A 4,905-nucleotide genomic window follows, 5' to 3' on the forward strand; every position below is an offset into this window, starting at 1 on the left:
TATATACACATACACATATGTGGCCGTCGCCAGTATTGCCTGACTGGCCTTTGTGCCGGTGGCACGTAAAAGCACCCACAATACTCTTGGAGTGGTTGGCATTAGGAAGGGCATCCAGCTGTAGAAACTCTGCCAAATCAGATTAGAGCTTGGTGTCACCTCCTGGTCCACCAGCCCTCAGTCAAATCGTCCAACCCATGCTAGCATGGAAAGTGGATGTTAAATGATGATGATATATATATATACTGTTATTTGAAATATAATAGAGTATGAGAAAATATGTTAAGCATGTGAGTATGCATGAAACATGAAATATACCTTTATATACTGAAATATATAAATCACAAATAGGTGTAACAAAACTATTGATTCTATTATGTATCATGGAATTTTGGAAGCAATAATGTTGATTTATCAGGATACAAATAGGAGATACTTTTTTACACTTTAACTTGATACAGCCATTGATCTCTGGCCATGCTTATAGAGCAAGTAAAACAAATGAACTCCAATACTTATTTAAAATTTACTACTTATTCTATTGGACTCTTGCAGGAACATAAACACAACAATATCGGTTGTCAAGTGATGGAGGGTCAAACACAATCACAAGGACACACGTACTTACATGCATGCACACACACACACTCCTTTATTGGACATGAAACTCGGCTTGCGAAGACCTGTTGGGGCAAACGAAAGTGAAATCATGATGGCACCTGTGCCCAGCTTCGCCTTCCTGGCACGTGTAAGGACATTCGAGCGAGATCGTTGCCAGTGCCGCTGGACTGGCTCCTGTACAGGTGGCACATAAAATACACCATTTTGAGCGTGGCCATTGCCAGTACTGCCTGACAGGCCTTTGTGCCGGTGGCATGTAAAAGCACTCACTACACTCTTGGAGTAGTTGGTGTTCGGAAGGGCATCCAGCTGTAGAAACTCTGCCAAATCAGATTGGAGCCTGGTGTAGCCATCTGGTTCACCAGTCCTTAGTCAAATCGTCCAACCCATGCTAGCATGGAAAGCGGATGTTAAAGGATGATGATGATGATGATGATGATGATTCTCATCAGAGGTGGATACATCAACGGCCATATCATGTTGAATACACCAGTTCTCATCTAATCATTTAAGTTAAGCAATGTTGAGCCTAGTTAGTACTTTGATGAATAACCACTTGGGAAACCTAGGTGCTGTAAACATCTCACACTTTAAGGCAGTGAATTGGCAGAGTTGTTAGCATGTTGGGCGAAATGCTTAGTGGCATTTCATACATCATTACATTCTGAATTCAAATTCCACCGAGGTCGACTTTGCTTTTCATCCTTTTGGGGTTGATAAAATAAGTACAAGTTGACTACTGGGGTCAATGTAATTGACTATTTTCCTCCAACCAAATATCAGGCCTTGTGCCTATAGTAGAAAGGATTATTATTATTGTTGTTGTTGTTGCTGTTGTTGTTAATACAGTACAATATTCTAATAAGCTACTTTACCAAAAGGTTTAATACAAGCATTGAGGTAACCCCAGTAATCATCAGGAAATGCTAAAAGGATTAAACTATCTATTTCCTGATGATCGATGGGTTTATCTCAAAGTTTGTATGAAATCAGTTGGCAAGGTGAATTATGAGAATATAATATTGTATTTTATTAATAATATACATACATATGTATATATGTATATTTACGCGTGTGTGAGTATGTATTTATATGTGCACCCCCACCACACATAAGTACAAAGGGCTTCCACATATTTTCTGTCCACCAAATTCCCATGCAAAGCATTGGTTAACTTGGGACTATAATAGAAGGCACTTGCCCAAGGTGTCATGTGGTGTGACTGAATCCAAAACCACATGGTTGCACTCTTTATAACTCTACTTGCACCCATTCAAAAATGAACTGTAAAAAAACATATCCTAAATGTTCAGTATCTTGGGGAATAGGTCCAGTGTGATTTAGATGTTGAGTGACAGCTTATGAAATTATTTAAAAGTAAAATTTGCTGATTATGAAAAAAAATGCTTGTGTTTTAGGTCATATAAGTTTTTCATTATGTGGAAATGTTATTTCTTTGCAGCTATGTTTTTGCTACTTCATCTTGTGTTAATCATATATCTCTTTTGTAATTAAAGAACAGGTAGTACCAAATCCAATAAAACTTTCTACAGCTAGTACTGCTGGTTACTTTTTATGTGAGCTGTATAGGATTTTCTCAAGTGACATAAGTAAATTTATTAATCAAGTACGTGAAAAATAAATAGTTTTAGGTGTAATTTTCATGTTTTACTACCTACATACCTACATACATACATACATACATACATACATTTGTTGTTGTTGTTGATAGCACTCCGTCGCTTACGACGTCGAGGGTTCCAGTCGATCCGATCAATGGAACAGTCTGCTCATGAAATTAACGTACAAGTGGCTGAGCAATCCACAGGCACGTGTACCCTTAACGTAGTTCTCAGGGATATTCAGCGTGACACAGTGTGACAAGGCTGGCCCTTTGAAATACAGGTACAACAGAAACAGGAAGAAAGTGTGAAAGAAAGTTGTGGTGGAAGAGTACAGCAGGGTTTGCCACCATCCCCTGCCAGAGCCTCGTGAAGCTTTAGGTGTTTTTGCTCAATAAACACTCACAACGCCCGGTCTGGGAATCAAAACCGCGATCCTATGACTGCGAGTCTGCTGCCCTAACCACTGGGCCATTGTGCCTCCACACATACATACATACATACATACATACATACATACAAACAAACAAACAAATATATGTATATATATGAATATATATATGTGTGTGTGTGTGTGTATGTGTGTGCATGTGTGTGTGAACCAAAATAGCAGCAGAATGTTGGAAATGTTGGCTTTGGGATTCAAAAAAATTTTTAAACTATGTTAAATTATTTGGAATGTCTTTCATTGTAAAGTATCCATCTAAAGAAAACGGTTTCTTTGGAATTGATATAATGTCCTCATTAATCAATTAAAGGAGTTATTAGAAACAGCTGTAATGGATTGACACATGTCCTTCATTTGTAATTTATTTATATATATATATGAATGCATATAGCCAGGAATTCATACTGAGTACAACATAAAGATACTGAGATTTTATTATAATCAAGCTTAGGTTATAACTGCATATCATCCAGTGTAATGAAGGAAATAATTCTCAACTTCAAAAATACAAACATGCTCTACAATATAGTTTGAATGCTTTTTTTATCCTGCTCGTAAATTCAAACACACATTTGCATGAAACTGAGTGAGGCTCAAATTTCTGCTCCCTTCAGCTTATAATCTTCCAGAGTATTCCAGAAGTTCAAGACTAGTTGTCCAAGCGAACTTCTGTATACCAACAATCTAGTTCTTGCTGAATGTATATTAGAATTACAGGAGAAATTCCAGAGAAAATACAGAAGCAAAATCTAGAATCAAAAGACCTCTAAGCAAATTTAGCAAAAACTAAAGTTTTAGTTGGAAAGAAAGGAATCAGGACCCCATGTATACCAGAGAAATAGATGTGAATGATATTCAGAAAAGGAGTTGAATAGAATATTATTATAGAATAATATTTCTTATGGTGTACTTAGGGTAAACTATGAAGATACAGGAGCTGTTGTCAGATCATGGGTAAATGATGAAGAAGGTAGGCTTCGTATATGGTCTGTGTATAGAAGTCAGTAGGAAGAAAACACATCAAATAAATACTGTCAAATATCTGGAAGGCTCCCTATATGTAACTTGAAACTTCTGCTACCTAATCTGCCATGTTCATTTATCAAAGTGATGAACAAATCATGGTATTTGTGTAAGAGTTATGATGCTGCTTGGTAGCAAGATGTGAGCTTTGAATGCAGAGAGATAGTAAAAGGTAAAATGAAATGAAGCAAATATGCTGGATGTGTAATGTTAGTATGCTCAGACACTAATCGCAACTGAGTTGAGAGGGACAATGGATATATAGTAATTAGATGTAATGTGTAAGGGAGAAGATTGTGCTGGGAAAGTATGTGATAAATATGGAAGATGTTGGTTCTATAAAAGTGCTGAGCTCTCATGTGGGTGGAACCTGAGGAAGGAGAGAAACTTAGAAAGACTTGGGATGAAGTGATGAAGTTTGATCTCAAGAAGCTAAAGCTCATGAAGGAAAATACAAATAACTGATGATTAATGGCACATTGTGCTGGAGAGCTTATACCCACCCAAGTAAGTATGGTAAAATAGACACATAATGTGTAGTAGTGATAGACGTTGAGATGCATTGTTGGTTTTCACTCAATATATACTTGTTAAGTCATCATCTGTTGCCCTATCCTTCTCTTTGTTACCCTCCCAGTTGTCTTCTATCACTGTATTGCATCAGCTGTATAACAAAGGATGACATCAGATTTGCTCATATTCAATCTCCTCTATGATCACTTTCTTTATTACTAGCCATCATTGTCTCTGTCTCACACTACTCTCTTTCTTATCACCCTCTACTGACATCCATCACTCTCCCTGTATCTACCACTCATCCTCTTATCAGGTGATCTCTACAACAATGCTTGACTTCAGCTTCCTTTCCTATAGCAACCATATCTAGCCTGTTGTGTTTACACTGGGTTGCTGATTTCATTGGAATATTCGACCAGTATTCATAATTTCGAAAAGTGTAGATACTGAATGGTTCTAGTGTGTTTTTGGTACAACTGTCAGGACATTCGTTGTGTATAGCATTACATTACAAACAGTTGTAGCAACAATGCCATGTCTCATTGTATTTTACAGATATTTTTGGGCAGTTATTGACACTTTCTATCACAGAATGAGTTTTAAGGCATCCACATCTCTTTTGTTGCATTTAGTAGCTATGTATGTATGTGTATATATATATATATATATATATAT

General features: G+C 37.0%; 1 protein-coding gene and 1 pseudogene across 1 annotated transcript in view; one reads left to right on the plus strand and one right to left on the minus strand.

The window, feature by feature from the left end:
* Positions 1–4,905, minus strand: part of LOC106868360 (agrin) — a gene marked incomplete at its 3' end in the record, with an annotated part of 738,012 nt that overhangs the window by 206,811 nt on the left and 526,296 nt on the right. The window lies entirely within an intron of this gene.
* LOC128248201 (5S ribosomal RNA) lies at positions 1,084–1,202 on the plus strand (annotated as a pseudogene).

This window comes from Octopus bimaculoides, chromosome 6 (genome assembly GCF_001194135.2).
Source record: "Octopus bimaculoides isolate UCB-OBI-ISO-001 chromosome 6, ASM119413v2, whole genome shotgun sequence".
In the NCBI taxonomy this organism is placed as follows: domain Eukaryota; kingdom Metazoa; phylum Mollusca; class Cephalopoda; order Octopoda; family Octopodidae; genus Octopus; species Octopus bimaculoides.